Genomic DNA, 18,661 nt, shown 5'->3' on the forward strand with positions numbered 1-18,661 from the left:
CCCCAGCTCACACCAGAGGGGAAAGCCCCTCAAGAGCAGCACAGTCTGCAGGGGCTGTTGACATTTACCTCTCCTCCTGTGGCAGTGTCGAGCGCTTTAGAAACATCTCCAAAAGTCCTAGAAACAAAAGAGAAGCAGAGAAAGGAGAAGCCATTTAGATCTTGCACTGAAAGCCAGCACACACAGGAGATCTGTGCTGTAAATGCCTAAAACCTGCAGGACACTGGAAGCATGGAGATGTCCTTGACAATGCCTTCTGAGCATACTTAGAAATTCTGATCAGCACTGACAATCTAAGCCCAGTGCCTGAACACATTTGCAGCTTGTCTGACTGCACGCTTGATACCTATTCCACCAGCAAAATACCCGATGCACAGTTTTTTAAAATTAACATTGCTTGGACTCACCCATTGCCAATATTTTCCAGTTCAATGTATTTTAGAATAGAATTTTCCATCTGCACCATTCTCTCTGAGGGAAACAAAATGCAAGATGTTCACTTTAAAGCAGAGATCCCACCTTCTCAGTGATACAAAAGGAAGCCCCTCTGTCTGGGGCTCTGAGCCCTCCCTTTGTTAGCCAGCTCTGAGCTGGCTAACAACAACAGGAACAGGAACTGGAAGAACAAGAAAAGAACAGCAAGTCCACAGAACAAGTCTGGCTGGCACAGAGACTGATTTCTTGCATCCTTTGAAGTGAGACACACAGGGAAGCAGAGGGAGATACATTCAGAGGAGACTGAGACCAGAAGAGAATACCTACCAAGGCAAGTAAGTTTGTCATCTAGAAACATTAAGGAGAGCTGGAACTAACAGTGCCTTTGTTTTCTTGGGAATAAAGACTGCGATATTTAGAAAAGGTTTCCGACTTGCTAAGATTAAATGCACCTGGACATCCAGAATCAATTGCTCTGAACAGATGTCAAGTTCAGAACAGGAGGAATATTGCCAAGTGTTCCCATCTTTTCCATCTTGCAGCAGTTTGCCAGAAGAATGCCTCTGCGTTAGTAAACCAGAGCAGCTCATGCTAGAACCAATTGCGACGGGGCTTTCAGCATCAGGACCCTCACCCTTTATGAGCAGGCTGAGCTCAAAGACGCCCTTGCCCGTGCCCCGCGTGAAGAACCACGCCGCTTCTCTTCACCCTGACAGCGCGGATCAGTCGCTCCCATTGCACTCGCCCTCTGGGCACCGCACACGTCCCCATCTTCCCAACTCAGCACGGCGGGCACGGGCACAGAAGACAGCAGAGCTCCTCAGGCACCCCTGTGACACAGAGAGCTGCCCAGAGGAGATTCTGACCCTCTTGTGAGTCCAGGCCGTGCGAGGCAGAAGCCGGCCCAGAGAAGGGGCTGCAGCCTCAGGCAGCTCCGTGCTGCAGCAGCCGAGCAGCAGCGGGACCCTCCCGGCTAAGGGAGGCTCCAGCCTCTGCAGTCCCTCCAGCCCTCAGGGGCAGGGCAGCGACCACAACAAGGCTGGCAAAGCCCAAGCATGAGCACTGACAGGCACTGATGGGAAGAAGCCAGAGTGAGCCTGAGCCCCATACAAGCTTTTGCCCCCATTCAGGACACAACAGGATGGGCTTTGAGATCAGCCCCACCGAGGTGTGGATCAGTGCCTTTTTTGTCCCAACAGGTGATGGTAGACACAGAATCCACTGGGCTCTCTTCTCAACTCTACCAGGTCTTATCTGAGAGCACAGCTCTGGCAGCTGTTATGGGCAAGAAGCAGATTCATTGGGTTGTGCTGCAGAATCACAAAGGGCTTGATTTGTTCTCCTAGAGACTGATCTCAGCAGGGCTTCTACCAGTGGCTAGAACCCAAGCAGTCACAGCCTTCTGCTGATGCAGGAACAATTCCTGCTTCTGCCTTCGGCAGAGAGGGAAGCCCAGGCAAACTCCAGCCAGTCTAAGCTGCCCTCAGAGGCAGCAGGAACACCCAGAGCTCTCTCTTGCTTCCTTGGAGCAATGCCAGCACTTCTGTGACACTGAAGTGAGGAGAACCCTTTGGTACAGCTCTGCTGACATGTGCACACAATACACTGTCCCTCAGATAAGAAAGATAGCAGACGTACTGTGTTGTTCCAGGGAGTCACCCGCCATCTCCAGTTGCTGAGCAGCAGCTGGGTCAGCACGGGAGGTGAACCAAGTGCTCAGGCTCCACGTCTTCGGCTGGGGAGCAAAGGCTCCTTGGGACGGCGATGCTGCAGCAGCTTCACTGTCAGATTTGGTGTAAATCTGAGACAAGAAATGATTTGATGTCAGGAAGGTGTGGCAGAGATTGCCCTGAAATGCAAGAGAGATGCCATTCAAAATGCAAGCCCTTAGGAAGCTGCTGTCAGCCACATGCAGAGCTCTTCAACTGGATTGCTTTGGATGTCCACTTGTGAAACCAAATGCTCAAAACCAAAGGCTGGTTTTACTCAAGTTCATAGCCACTTTCTTGTTCTAAAGGATGACTGCAGTAAGGACCACTCCACTTCCTCCCAAAGACTCCTTTCCCCCTCCTAGGTCTGCAGATACATTTGCAGCTCCTCATTCTAATGTTCTACCTCCTACCATGAAATTCTCTTTTTCTGCACCTTCCTCAGGACGTGCTTATCCTGCAGCATCTCTGGATGGTACAGTTCCTGGGCCTCATGCCAGCCTCGGGGCTCTTGGTTGCCCGTCATTTCCTGGAACTCTCTGCAGGCTGCCAGGTAGGATGGCAACACTTGCACCTCAATTCAAAACAGAACAAAGCAGCCAGAGACTACAGCTTGTCCCCGTCAGCCAGGAGTCATCGACTGGGAAGAAAGTAAAGGACGGGAGCAGATTCACAAGGGATACAGACAGCTTGTAGCTCGTATTCCAAATCTATGTGAGTGACCATGTTCACCTGCAAAAACACCTCAAGAAACAAAGTCACCTGGAAGAAGCCAGCAGGAGTTCATTGGGATGACTGCTGGCTAAATGGCCAAGGGAGTAATGCCACTGTCTAGAGCATCAGCTGAGATTCAGCAGAGCAGGAAGTGTCCTTGAGAGCAGCTCTGACAGAGGCCTCATCAGGATGGCACTCAGAGGCAACACCCCACCCCCCTGCTGCTCTGCACTGCAAAGGCAAGGAGGGCAGAAACCACCCCTTGGGTGACTGCAGTGCCTATTGATATTTCACTCGCTTTTCTAGAGCTTTTTGCTCCTGAAGGAGGCAATTAATTTTCTCTTTGATGATTTTAATTTTTTTGTCTGGCCTCTTCTTCCTTGCCTTGATCCTAGCCTCAGTTTCCTGCAACTGTGGCGGCACCTGTTTGTCCATGCTCTGCAAACAACAACGAAAAGGACTCTCTTTCATGAGTGGAGTGGCTGCCATTCTTTCATTCACCTGTTTTTGTTGACTGTCCCTCTGCATAGGGAGATTCTTCTCCTCTTGGATGTCTTCATTCCCCCTCTTCACTGCCATGTCACTCTGAGCTTCAGGCAGCTCTGCTTGTGGCTCTGCCTTGATGTTCTGTGCACACAAATGCAGAGCAAGTGGCTGGGAGCTGCCATCAGGCTCAGCTTTTCCCTCAATTATCTCTACTTGCTGTTCTTGTTGTTTAGTACATGAAGAATGTGTATAGTGATTGTTTACTGAAAGTGATTTGTTAATTGAATTTTAGTGATAGTTGTTTAGATTGATTAGCTAATTAGATAAAAGACTGTGTTGTGACAGTCACAAGTTTTTCTTTAGTATCTTTTTAGTATAGTATCTCTTTAGTATAGTTTTAATATAGTACTAGTGTAATAAAACATAGCTTAATAAAGTATTTGTATTAACTTCTAAATCATAGTGTCAAAGCTAATTTTTCGCCACGTGGGGGTGACCCTGAATCAACACTGTCCTTTCTGTCACTACACACATCAACACTCGGTAGCAGTGCCCCAGTCAGCAGCCATCCTGAACTTGCTCTCCTGTTGCTTCAGTAACCCACACTCTTGGGGAATCTGGAGCATGTGGGTCCTTATGGAATGCAATCAGACCCAGAGCACTGCACTGGGAATTGCACCCTTTGTGCATCTCTGCTCGGGAAGTTCTTCTCTTGCACTTGACCACACTGATGGTGCTAAAGTGGCTGGAATCAGAAATGCAGCCCAGCCCCTCCCAGCTCCTCTAATCTCTGAGGGCCAGCTGGAATGCAAGGGCATTGATTTCCTGCTCAATTCCCAAACACAACACACACTGATTCCCTGGGCTGCCAAAAGACACGGGAGCCGTTAACTTGAAAATGATGGGCAAGCACTGCTGGCTGGTCTGGCACCAGAACAGCTCGTTCTGCACCAACATCCCTGCCCCAAACTATGTGTTCTTGTGCAAAAATACTGCATTATCCAGAACTGCCTCTCTGAAAACAAAAAATTCTAGCAGAATTTCTGCCAGTGCTGTAAAAAGGCAGGAGAGATTGAGAAAAAGCTCCCTTGCTCCCTGGAGAAGGAGAAATTGCACAAGGGTTCTCCTTCTATCAAAAAAACAAATAAACAAAATTTGAAAGTGTTACCCACACCAGTGTCTAAAGCACTTGGATGCAGTGAGGGGATGTCTGGAAGGGAAACAGGCCTTGTGCTGAGCTTTGGATCTATGGATCTAAGGCAGCGATCTATGGAAGTCCGCCTGAAGGTGCCTCATGAGCCCCCCCACTGTCAAGGCTAAAGCTCCCTCAGCACCTCCTCCCTGGCCTTGTGCTGCACCCCCTTGCCCAGCTCCCCTGTCCTTCTGTGCACACGCTGCAGCTCCTCCATGACTTTCTGCTTCCCACAGCCCACAAGTGCACACAGCACTCCAGCTGTGGCCGCAGCGCTGCCCAGCACAGGGCCACGCTCACTGCCCTGCTCCTGCTGCCCCACTGCTGCTGGCAGAGCCACCATGCCCTTGGCCTTCTTGGCCCCCTGGCCACACGCTGCCTCATCTTCAGCTGCTCAAGGCCGCCAGCACCCCTGGCTCCTTTTTGCCCACGCAGCTCCACAGCCACAAAGTTGCCCATCTGACTTCCGATACAGCAGGCACCATTGCAAGATGGCCTTCCTGTTCTACAATGACATCTTCTAAGTAGATATCATAAAGTTTGATAAGAATAGAATTCTAAGGCACTCTGACTAAATCAAAATGGTCTAATTCAACTGTACAGGAAATTGCTCTTAAGTAAATATTCCACCCTATTTGCCATCAGCATGCAAGGTTCTCTCTGCAAAACTGGATTTGTTGTTCTTCAAAGCTCTGAGATGGAAATTTTAAAATATCCACTATGCCTTTGTTTTTTTTGTTGCAGGCATGAAAATGGATTTTCTTTCAGCCTTCCTAGCTGGCCCTCTACACTCTACTGCTACTGGCCAAGCTCACATCTTCCTCTACAATTCTTAAACACCAGGAACATGAAATGTTCCTTTCTCACTCACCTCAGGATCTTCAGCACTGCTGAATACACGCTTCAGGTGTCCTGTAGTGGGAAGGGAAAATGAACCAGATGCTCTCATAAAACTGCCTGGGCTGCTGAATCCCACAGAACAAGTCAACCCAAACTGACATGATTTCCTATTTCATAACATCCCTCCAGGAGACACATTTCATTCACACAGCCAGCAAGAGATCAGGACAATCTTCTTGCTTGGGCCTACACTGCAGCCTGTTTAGCCAGTAAATGAATACAAATATGATCAAGAAAATGCAAATTGATCTTTAACACTCAATGCTCCTGTTCTACCAAACACATAAGACAGCTTCTGAAATCCTCTTTCAGAAACTCCTTCTTTTTTCACTCAGTGTCATGCACTAATTCTGATTAACTTGCAGGAAACAGTTGCCCAGAAAAGCTTCTCCAAAATCCCCCTGAGCTAGGTCAGTTCTATTGTGGAAGAGCACAGCAGCACCTATGAGGTTCAGGAGCAGACACTCACTGCTTTAGAGTTTGCACTTCCTTTGCAAGGGAACAACTATTTTAGCACTCAGTAAAAGGTCAAGTTAGTCAAATCCTTTCATGACAAAATTTTAAAAGAAAGAAGCTTTCCCTGAATTCTGGGGAAAACTGCAGAGATTTTAAAAGGTATTCCAAGAAGGTCTGCCAGTCTACATTTTCAAAGGTGTCTTGTTTGTCCCAGCAAACTGAGGAAATGACAGACTCTGCTGCCACAGACTCTCCTGTGGAAGGAACAGAACCCCTGCAGGTTCCCTTGCAAAAGCTGCCCCCGTGGCTACAGACACCCCCTTTTTAGCTGAATTTCATGACAGGAGCTTTACCAAAGCAGTGGCATCCTAATGCTCTTTCTGTTTCAAAATCAGACACTTAGTCACTAAGTAAGAGAAGGAAGACATAGAAAACCCAGGTTAGGTTACACCATAATCTAAGACGAAGGGAAACATCTACTTACATGCGAAATTCGTAAAATAATAAATGGAATAAGTAATGCCATATGCAGCAAAAGTTGCAGTGGCCAGATGGTTCATTATTGGCATTTCTGCAACTTTTCTAAAAACTAAAAAAACAAGCGTCTTGTCAGTGGGCAGCTGCCTACTGAGATGTTTCAACCAGGAAGGTTGTCCTGATCTGAGCAGACTAAGGGCTGCTCTGACACTCAGGCCTTCCGTGCACCAAGGCAACCTTCTGATGACACTATGACGACATGGTAACCATGCCCTGACATCACAAAGGAACAGCTCTGTGTTGGTCTGTGAGTTTATGCAAAACAATACCCAACCTTCCCTACATCAAACACAAAAGAGCCTGGGAAGTTCTCCTCTGTCACAAAGCAGCACAAATTCCCCTCATGGGCCAAACCCTGTTGTTCAGGGCATCCAAGAGGAACTCCAGGAGTGCCCCAAGCACCTACAGCCTGTACCCCAACTGAGCACTCAGATGGGACACAAGCAAAGGAAACCAGACCAAGAGAATGGCCCACAGCATTGCAAGTGTGAGAAGTTACTCTCACTTTTAACATTTTAAAGGTATATTAAACATTAACAAAGGAATGAATAAGGAAAAATTGCAGCATTGAGAGCCTCCATGACTAGCAGACATGTGCTCATTTACAAAAAGGATGCTCTGCCTTTTATACCCTTAGCCCCTCCAAAAGTTTTGTCAGTCAACTTTCTCTGCTGTCCATTGGTAGAGATCACTTTCTTGCACCTTGACTGGAGGTCAGATCTTGTTTCCCCCTGCCTGCTGGTCACAAGCCAGCCCTCTCCAAATGCCCTGACTACCAAGGCGATTACAAAGGGGAGGAGAAAGAGGACTGTGGGAGGAAATATAACAATATCATCACTACACATCTGAGCATCCACATAACATCTGCTTCTTAATTGTCAGAGCCAACCATTGCATTACATGTCTAGAACACACAGAACCAGGAGAGAAGGCATTGTTGGCATCACAACTGAAATCCTTCCTAACGAATCTCCCCACATATTTGCACCTTTATTGGACATGTCCAGGGCTCTGGCGCATGTACATCTCTGCCATTCTTCCCCTTTGGAAGCAGTCGAAGTGGCAGCATCTGCCCGCCAGCAGCAGCCGCTCCAAGCTGGGAACACCGCTGGCGGTGCTGATTTCCAGAGGCTTCTGTGTGCCAGGGGAAGCCAAGGCAGGAGCGGGTTGAACGGTGCTGGCGCTGCTGCTGCTGTGTGCCAGAGAGCCCCGGCTGGGCAGGGCACGGTGCCCACTGCGCTGCGGGCTCTTTCTCCTGCCTGAGCTGGGCACACCTGGCAACAAGGCGTGACAACTGTTGGGCAAGCTGAGGGGTTTCTGGGGCTGCAGTGCTCTGCACACACCCAGGACACCCGCAGCACAGAATCTTAACCCTCAAACAGGTGAACCAGAGGGAAACAGCTGGAAAGTTTTCATTTGGACCATTCTTACCTGCTCAACAGAAGTCTTCAAAATGAATGTTACCAAGCAGGGCCTGATCCCTGCTGCCAGCTCATGGTAGAAGAGAGGCAATACTTGATCTCAGCACTGGGTGTGTGGGGAATCACTTCCCTGATACGTGCACACCCAGCAATCTCACTTACTAGTGTGTATCCATGGATCTAAGACATTTTCAATACTTTGTTGAAACTCACAGAATAAATATTCCCCCAAATTATTGGATTTACTGATTGATACCTTTTGACTTATTGATACTTAAAGCACTTCTCAGAATTTACTGACATGAGTATAGGAGTGTCCTGTAGGTCCCTGCTGGCCTTTGTCACAGGTTCAGGAGGAGCCCCATGCACAAAAGAACCCAGGACAAAACGGGGCTGGCCAAGCAAATTCATTCTATTAGTTGCAATAGCAAATAATACACAGCAACCCCTGGATTCCCAAAAACATGCTGAGCAGGAGAAGGAGATGGAGCATGGTTCTCGGCAGCAGGGGAAGGTAGGCAGTACACTTTCAGGACATCCCCTGGATGAAAATGGTGTGCATCTCATCCTTCTCAATCTTCCAGCTCAGAACCAGGCCCTGTATCTCCTGCTCAGGAGTGGAATTTCCCAATTACGGCATCGGCTCACACATGGTTGGTGTGTGAGATGAGGCCAATGAATCAAGGATTTAAATGGAGAGTTAAAATTTCAGCAAGATTTAGTTAGGGGGAAAGAGTATAGCAAGAAGAGTAGAAATAATAAGGGATAGTTAATGTTTTGCAGGTAAGGTAGTTAAGGGTAGGGTAATATATCACTTGCCTGTCTTTACTATGTTTAAACAAGCAGGATGGGATGCAGATTTCTTTGTGACAAAGAAGAGGACCAGAACCTGCACCTGGGCCCCGAAAGTTCAGCTATAGCCAAGAAGTGCAAAAGCCTGCCATCAGGTCATAAGTAAAGAGGTTAAATTGAGGAAGACATCTTAGCCGTCATCAGAAGGACACCATTCCCCACTTTAAAACCCACCAAGCCATTTGAAGTGAAAGACTGCAGAAATGTGAAGGAACTTTGGACTCAATTATAAGACATTTTAATACAAAGTGAGGTAGGCAGTGTTACCTAATGAATATGTGTTAGGTTTTTGGGGAATTATATGAATGTGTAAGATATTTTAGATGAGTAGAGAGTCAGTGATTCTTCACACATGTCTTTAGGAGACAACTCCTCCTGTGCCTGGCGCTGTAATAAACACACCACCTTCAAACTTCAGCTGTGGCGAGTTCTATTCCACACCTCATTTGGTGACCGAGGCAGGAACGCTTCTCTGCTCCAGCGAGAACAACGGCGCTGTGGATGTCTCTGGGCGCTGCCAGGACATTCCTTTCCTGGAGGCACCTTGGCTCTGGGCTGTTCCTCGTGGGGGACAGACAAGACTTCTGGGACTGTGGAGAAAGGGAATGTTTAACTCTGTATAAAGTAACCCGTAAGGCAAATGCAGGGGAAGGGCTGTTCCTAAGTCACACAGAGATGTCCTGCGCACAACGTACGCCTGTACAGTTTGAGTTTGGGTCTGGCTGCTGGCAGAAAGGATTTGCTGTATCAAGAAGGACCTGCTAGCAATTCTGGGGGTGAATTGAGGAAATGCTGTTTTATTGCTGCAATTTTTCCTGTGTGTCGTAATTGTGGTTGTGTTTTCAGTGTGTGAATGTTTGAGGAAGATAATGTGGGTGGATGCTGATGTGGTGGATGGTGAGTTGTGTTGAGAAAAGCGAGCACTCTGTCCCCTCATAAAGGGATACTCCTTTCCCAGTGAGGTTGTGTTTGTGGACTTTGTAATTGCAGGGGTTGGTACTCCCTGTGACACCTGGTGCCTGGGTATACAGGGGGGTTGAGTGGTTTTTGTCCCTCATTGTGATCATTTGGGACTGTATGGTTGTGTTTGGGGAGATTTGAGGATTTTGTTTGCAACAAGTGCAGCAATTTATGCAGAAAACTACAGTGTGGTGATTTACGTATGTTGAACTATGGTAGTTCCTTTCTATCACCTCCCCTCCTCCAGGGTTTAAAATCTCCTGCCACAAGGTGGACGCTCTCTTTCCTCTCCTGGACATCCTCTTTCCTCTCCTGGATGCTCCCTTTCTCTCCTTAAAGAAATCTTTAAAGATTTTTCCTAACCAGCTTGTAGCCAAATCCTTTTGCTCTTCTTGTGATTTATGCTCTATTTGTTTCAACTGATTGATGTCATATTCTACATCTGCAGTTACATTTGGGATATGAACGCAGCAATGATCAACTTGTCCCTTTAAAAATCCACATAGTCCATGCTCTTTCCGGAGTAACATATCTAGGGCTAATCGATTTTGTAAAGTCATTTTTGTGGTGGCTTGTAATTGTATATTTAATTCTTTAAATCCTTCCCGGGTGACTCTTGCCAATCTACCTACCTGACATGTAAGTTTGTATAGCATCTCTCTACTCTTATAGTTTGCTATAGGACCAAGCAATGACTCTAGGACCGATCCAAATTTCACTCCACTAGAGGGTTCTTGCCAAGTGTCATCCGTATTTTCATTGTCTAGAGCTTCTCGTCTTGCTCTTATCTGCAGAAGTTCATGTTTTCCATTGAATGGGGACTTTTTCCAAATTGGACATAAGGTTGGGAGGCCTAAAGTAATCTCCTTTACTTTCCCATCTACAGGCAGATGTGTTGTCCAGGTACCATCACTTGCTGCCCATACAAATTGTCCTGGACCTCGGATTGTAACTTTGGTATGCCCTATAATTACTCTGTAATTCACTCTGCCTTGTCTATGTTTGATCCCTCACAAGCACAACCAATTTGTAGGGCTGTTACCAGGGGTGGCATCTGTTTTATCTCTTCATCATCTGAAGTGCAGTTGTACGTTTTATTATATGCCCACCAACTTACTTTGTCTGCCCTCGTTCTGCTACTAGTGTCAGTGTTCGTTATTGCTGGATCTGTTTCATTCTCGGGGCCTTCCCACTTAATACACCAAGGGGTGTTTGCCATATATTGGAATCTTTGAAGAATACTCACAGACCACGCACTGTCCCAAGGTTCTATCTGATCTTTCCTATCCTTGGCCTCACATTTCCATACCAGAGTGGTTTCTGTAACTTGCCTCGATTTGGGTACCTGTTTACATGTAATTCTTTTGTTCTTTTGTATTTCAGGTAGTTTTGATGTTATGATTCCCCAATTTACTGGGTCTCCTGCTGCCTTTGGTATTGGCAGACAGGCAGTTATTTGACTGGTGTTTTGCATTTTGGCAAAATCTTTGACTAATCCAATCATTACATTCTCAGCCTGAACTGCATTAGAAACCTTTATCACCTGTGTTTCCGTTTGTACCTCTCTCTTCATTCTAGAATGAAGAGTGGTTAGTTGATATTTTGCATTCCACATCCCAAAGATATTAATAACCATAATGTTAGCACAATTACTGATAGCATTCTGAAAGCAATTAAACACGTCTTATCTGCAGCCTTTGTTCATTCCAGAGTTTATACAGTCTGTGATTCAGGATGGACTTTCTTCACTCGGGTATAGTGGATCCAGGGGTCCACGCCGGCTACTTTGACTGCTGTAAAGGTGGTCAGTAGTACCTGATGGGGTCCACTCCACTTTTCTTTCAGCGGTTCCTCATTCCAGTTCTTGATGTACACCTTGTCTCCTGGATGTATGTTATGGACTGGGTTCTCGAGAGTCAGTGGTCTATTCCACACGAGGATACTCTGGAGCCCAGCTAAAGATTTCCCGAGAGACAGAACATAATTATACACTTCCTGCTTTCCTGTGACATGTACATTAGGGTTAGGCTCAGGAGATTCATATGGTTTCCCATACAATATCTCATAAGGACTGACTGACATCCCACTCCTAGGCTTTATCCAAATCCTCAACAGTGCTACTGGCAAAGCCTGGGGCCACTGCAATTTGGCTTCTTGGCATATTTTACTCATTTTCCTTTTTAGTGTCTGATTCATCCTCTCTACCTGTCCACTTGACTGGGGTCTCCACGGTGTGTGGAGGTCCCAATTTATTCCCAGCAATCTACTTAACTCTCTTACTACTATAGCTATGAAATGGGGTCCCCTATCTGATGATACCCCTAGGGGTACCCTGAATCTGGGAATAATCTCCTGTAGTAACCACTTAACTGTTTCTTTTGCTTGGTTTGTGTGACAGGGAAGGGCTTCTGTCCACCCAGAGAATGTGTCAACTCTCACTAATAGGTATTTTTATCCTCGAGTTCTTGGTAGTTCTACAAAATCTACCTGCCAATAGTCTCTTGGCTCTGTTCCTATCCGAATTCTTCTAGCTGTGCCTGTCACCTGGCCACTGGGTTGTTTTTCAAGCAGATATCACATTTTGACATTACTGATTTTGCCATTGTTAACACCTGTACTGAAATTAAACTCTGCTTTAGTAATTTTACCAATGTCTCTGCTCCCCAGTGACATTCGTTATGTTTAATTTGTAGAACTTCTCTCATTATCAGGGGGGTACCACTATTTGTCCTTGTGCAGTCACATTCCATCCCTCTGAATTCTTTTTTGCATTTAGCAAACGTGCCAGTCTCTCATCTTCTACTGAATATTTTGGTTTTGGAGGCAAATTGAATTGGGATACATTAAGCTTCAAAGGTATATCAATGCCATTGTTGTTTGTACCTCTCGAGCAACCTGTTGGGCTGCCCATTTTGCCTTTTGATTTCCCTCACAGATTTTGGAGTTTCCTGATTGGTGTGCTTTGCAGTGTATGATTGCCACTTGTTCAGGTTTTTGTACTGCCTTTATCAATTGCAGGACAGCATCCTGATGTTTAATGTGCGTACCCCGAGAAGATAACACTCCTCTTTCTTTCCAAAGTGCTCCGTGTACATGCACCACTCCAAAAGCATATTTTGAGTCAGTCCAGATATTTACCTTTTTCCCTTCACCTAATTCTAGTGCCCTGCTTAAAGCAACCAGTTCTGCCTTCTGGGCAGATGTATTTGGTGGTAATGCCTTTGCCTCTACTACTGTACTGACTGTTGTTACCGCATATCCAGCGTATCTGGTTCCGTTTTCCACGAAGCTGCTCCCATCTGTAAACAGCTCCCACTCCGGCTGCTCTATTGGGACGTCTTTCAGGTCTTCTCTTGCTGAATAGGTGTACTCTATTACTTCTACACAGTCGTGTTCTAATGGGCCTTCTTCAGTTGTGGTACCTAGGAACAAAGCTGGATTCAAAAGGTTAGTTGTTTTTAATGTGACATCATCCTGCTCAGTCAGGACTACCTGGAATTTCATCATCCTGCTGGGAGATAGTCAATGGCCCCCCTTTTGTTCTAAGACAGTGGTTACCATGTGCGGCACATAGACATCTATGTGCCTTCCCATAGTAAGTTTCCTGGCTTCTTGTATCAGGATCACAGTAGCTGCGACTGCCCGCAGACATGGGGGCCACCCGGCACTTATGTTGTCAAGTTGTTTGGAAAAGTAGCCCACCAGCCTTTTACAGCTTCCCAGACGTTGGGTCAGGACTCCTAGTGCTAGGCACAGCCTTTCATGTACAAACAGCTGAAAATTTTTAGACAGAGCAGGTAACCCTAATGCTGGAGCAGTTGTCAGTGCTTCCTTTAATTTTAGGAAGGCTTCTTTCTGTGGTTTGCCCCAGGTGAATGGCTGTCTTCTGAGCTTCATACAGGGGTTTCGCAATCAGTCCATAGTCCATGATCCACAAGCGACACTATCCTGCCATCCCGAGGAAGATTCACAGCTCATGTAAATTCTGGGGCTCTGGAATGCACAAATAGCTTGGATACGGTTAGTACCTAGTTTTCATTGCCCTTGTGAAATTTAACTCTCAATGGTTACCTTTATACAGGTTGCTCTTTCATCTGTAGCTATTAGTATATCATCAACATACTGCAACAATAAGTATTGGTCTCTTGGTACTTGCCCATTTTCAGTCCAAATCTCCAGTTCCTTTGCCAGTTAGTTTCCAAATAGGGTCAGCGAGTTCTTGTCGTGTCCAGGTGAGCTGGGTCTTTCTTCTGTTCCCTGGGTTTTCCCACTCAAAGACAAACAGTTTCCTACTTTCTTTGTCAAAGGGTACGCAGAGAAAGGCATCTTTTAAACCAATTACAGTAAACCACTTATATATCTCTTTTACATATGTTAGCAATGTGTTAGAATTTGTTACCACTGGATAAATGTCCTTTTTATTTATTGCTCTCAAATTCTGAACTAACCTATATTGACCTATTTGGTTTCTTTACTGGATATATTTGTGGGTTAAATTCTATTGTATATTTGTGGCGAGTTCTTGAATCTGTTCCACAGGTTTGGTTAGTTATATGCTCCTAACACCAAGGCTTTGGCAGTGTTTCCCTGCTGGAATTGATTGCCCTGGTGAAACAATTCTGGACAATCTCGCTTCCAATGTCCCACCCCTTTGCGATATGCACATTGATTCAGGCTTAACCCCTGGGTAACTGTTTCCTGACCATTCATGTTACGTCCCCTGAAATTTGGGTTCCTTTCCCCCGTATTACTGCCAAAAGATTCTGCTGCTCCTTTTTACTAACTTCTCTTTCGCGATTGTTATATACCTTCCAAGCAACCTCAAGTAACTTATCCAAATTCCTTAGTTCTTCCCCTTCTAATTTTTGCAATTTTCTATGAATGTCATCCTGTGATTGGCCCAAGAATATGAGAGCAAGCTGAACTTTTGCTTGTTCTGTGTCCATTTGGAGAGCTGTATATTTCCTTGCTACCTCTTTAAGCCTCTCCAAAAATACAGTGGGAGATTCCCTCTTTTCCTGTTGAATCTCATATAGTTTGGACCAATTTATAGTTTTGTGCACAGCACACTATTTGGATCCACTCTTGATATTTCCGTAATTTCCTCATACCGCACAATAAATTAGGGTCCCAACTGGGATCTTCAATTGGGAAATTCACATCTTAATTCCCTGTTACTAGTCCATTTCTAATATCTTCTCTTGCCCTCTCTTTGGCTGCCTTAAGTACCATTTCTTTTTCAGTAGAATTCATCAGAGTATCTAATATTACTTGTATGTCATCCCAGTCAGGATTTTGAGTTTTCATAACCACTTTTACTACTCGTGCCATTTTATCAGGATTTTCTCTTTAAGTTCCAGCTGACTGTTTCCAAATAACTAAGTCTGCCGGGGAAAAAGGCACTTTTACAAATACTGGCCCTTCCACTCTGACACCTTGTCGCAAGGGGGCAATCACAGTCTGTTTTTGTTTGCTTATGCCTTTTCTATGCACAACTGGGGCAAGATTTGACCGACTCCAGGTTCTATGGGCTATTGGGGTCACTGACTAATTACCATTGCTATCTTTTTCACTCGCATACCTCTTTCCCCTTTCTATCACAGTTAGGTTTTGCTCATCTTCCAAGGAAGAGGGATCAGGTGATGATGGGAGAGGAGGATAAAGAGGGAAAGGTGTACTAGACGAGACAGGTTCCAGACTAGGTGGGTGAGGAGCAGGTAGTGGGATAGGGACAGATGAAACAGGTGAAACAGGTGGCATAGGGTTAGGGTCTCTTGTTTCTATTGGAGCTACTTGTAAATCAATATCTGTATAATTTTCCCTACTCAAGCTTTCTTTTAACGCCAAGTGTTCTAAACAACGTTCTTCACAAACCCCACACTTTGCAGATGTTTCAACCACTAATAATCCACATTCATCCTGCCATTCTGGCTTTCCCCGTAAGTAGAAAAACAGATCAATGGAACTTCATCCCATTTTCCTTCTTGTTTACAAAACGACATTAACCGCGAAATAGTGTTGTATTGCAGAGTACTGTATTTTGACCATTTTTCACTGTTCTCCAAGGCATATTCTGGTCACAATGAATTACAATTATCAAACAACTTAGTTTTACGTAATTCTTCCCCAAAGTTACCCTGTTTCCAATGTGCTAATAAGGACCCCAAAGGAGAAGTTTGCGGGATAGGGGTGGTACTGCCCAAAATCCCTTTAAGTTTCTCCATTTCAAAAACACCACAAATGCCGACCCCGCAATGCTTTTGCGATTGTCTTACGGAATGGCGCCTAGGCTTGTACCAACAGGAATTCCTTTAGCCCAACCAAGCGTAGCTTTCGCTGCGTCTTATTTGGCAGGCATCCAAAACCAAACCAAAGTAAAAGCACCTTACCTTTCTCCCGGGGACGTTGCGAGCGGTGGGAGCGGTCGCAGCCGATGGGCTCCCCGAGAATCCCTCGGTGCCGGCTGGAGCATGATCGAGTGGCGAACTCTCTCAGCAGCACACACAAGGGTCTGATCTGGGGGGTTGCCAAAATGTTAGCGTTCAAAAACACATAATCACGGGGATTATATGCTGTGCTTTTTATTAAAGAGCTCTGGGAATTGGGGTATATTCAACCCAAATCTGATTCCGACCATACATCCGAAATGATCATGTTTTATACTCTATTGTTACATAACTTTCATGTTAATTATTAAACTTATATTGTTCTATTGTATACATAAATTTAGCCCCTCTCTGAATTTCCAACATAGTTTCTCATTATTCTTCTTATGGTTATATATTAATTACATTTAATTAATATATATTAACTAAACAATCATCACATCTAACAATTATATAATTAATCATACTGCTTATGTAGGTGCAGTGGATCTGGGAAAGCAAAATGCCTAACATTTTAGATTCTATCTTTAACTTTTTCCAGGGCTCCACTATGAGAGACACTTCTCCAGAGTGATGAGTTTCCTTATTCTAAGACACACACATCCCATATGAGGAGGCATTTAAACTTGGCAGTAGTGTCTCTCTTTCTCCACAAAGCAATATGACCTGTGTGCCCTGGCAGCCATCTGAAGATAGATCAGATGCATCTCATCCTTGGTTTTCCTGAGTGAGCAGTGGTGAGAATGTCACTTGCAGATTGTCTCCAGTAATGATTGTCATGAGGTCCACATTGTTCTTCAGACCCTCATGATTTTCCTGCTTGAAATCACATAATTAGGAAAGCTGCTCAAGATGTTTTGCTCACAATTAACTGAAGGTATTGTCTGTGGCTACAGCTCTCTCCATAGAGAGCAGCAGGCACAACTTTCCCAGGCATTGTCCTGGGGAAGGCTGTGAGAAGATCAGAGAAAAGAATGAGAAACAATTCTTATCTGCACTTGCTGCACCTGTTATTGTGAACATGTGGAATGTGTTATGGACATTTGTTTATCAAAGGGTAATTTCTTAATTGGCCACTGGTGATGGTGTTTTGGATTCAATTGACCAATCTGGTCTGTCTGTATCAGACTGTCTGTAAGGGTGATGAGTTTCAGTATAGTATAGTATAGTATAGTATAGTATAGTATAGTACAGTATAGTATAGTATAATAAAGTGATTGATCAGCCTTCTGGAATCATGGAGTCAATGCTAATTATTTCCACTATAGGGATGCCATGCTACGATAATTATCACCACCAGGTCCTCATTTAGTTTTATTTTCCAGGGTGAAATCTCCTTCTGATGGACACCTCCTACCCAGTGCAAAAGCCCAGGTCACGTCACCTCCAGCTGTGGAAGAAACGGAGCTGCTCCAGAAGCTTTACTATCTCCTGGAAGCCAAGGGTTTTCAGACAAGGATAGAAGGAGTGGAACTCCTCCTAGACTTGTGCAAAACCAGCCCCCAGCTCATCTCCACTAACATTGCCCAAGTATGTAGGGTATCTTCACTGCTCCTTTCCTTTAGCTCCTTTCCTAAGCCTCTAGCAGCAAAGTTAATTCAGTGTGTCTTGGCACTCCGTCCTGGTTGTTTGTGACACATTGGTCCCTCTTACCCAGACAAATGTAATTCAGGTTAAGGCTTCAGGAGAAGTTATTTCATTCCAGCTGTATTGGATTGGCAGGTGCCTCTTGATGCTGTTCATCAGATGATGGCAGAATTTTCTGCTGGTGTAACTGCTGCTGTCTCCGACTCCCAGCTGGGTGAAGTGAAGGGAATCCAGCCCCTGAAAGCATGGCAGTTGTTCTGTGGACCAAAAATGGGTTTGCATAGGGAAGAGAAGTATCAGGTTGGGTTTGGTTTAAACCCAGTTGTTTTTTTTAAAGAATATTTCTAAATACTCCATCTTGTCTTACCCAGGCACAGCTCTGGCTACTCTTTTATATCCTTGTTCCTATTCCTCTTGGTAAAGACAGTGCTCACCCTTCTTGGGGTCTGTTTTCCTCTTTGGAAAAGGAGGAAAACCGCTAAGGATTCATCTCTGCCTTCTCCTCCTAGTAGCTGCTTTTCCCCTTTTTCCAGGAAAAGGTGCCTGATAATGTGACTGTCAAGGGACTGAACCTGCTCTAATGAGAGCTGTACAGCACATTACATTTCAGAAGTCCACCTGTTACTTAGAGAAATGGTCTGGATCCTGGAAGAGTTGATCAGAGCCCTGGACTTCTCCAGACACAGGTTCTGAGACAAACAAAAGAAAACTTAGATCTCCTCCAGCCATAGATTTTGGCAAAATCATAATTGCCCTCAGTACTTGAGGCAACTGTACAGAAAACCAGGCATTGTAAACATCTGCTTGCATTCAAAGCAAAGGTACTCTTTAGCATTAAAAAATGGAATTGATTTATTTGGTTTATAGATGGAGAGAAATACCATAGGAACTATTCTGTCCCCAGCCAAACCTCTTAAAAACAGAAGGAAATCTTTCAACCAGCATGAGGCGGTGCCACCATTCCAGTGAGTTGCCCACAGGAAAACAGTGAAATTGTGCAAGCGAGTGCTGACCTGACAGAAAGGA

This window comes from Melozone crissalis, unplaced genomic scaffold (assembly GCF_028551555.1).
Source record: "Melozone crissalis strain CALT ecotype California unplaced genomic scaffold, PUWL_Pcris_2 ptg000005l_1, whole genome shotgun sequence".
In the NCBI taxonomy this organism is placed as follows: domain Eukaryota; kingdom Metazoa; phylum Chordata; class Aves; order Passeriformes; family Passerellidae; genus Melozone; species Melozone crissalis.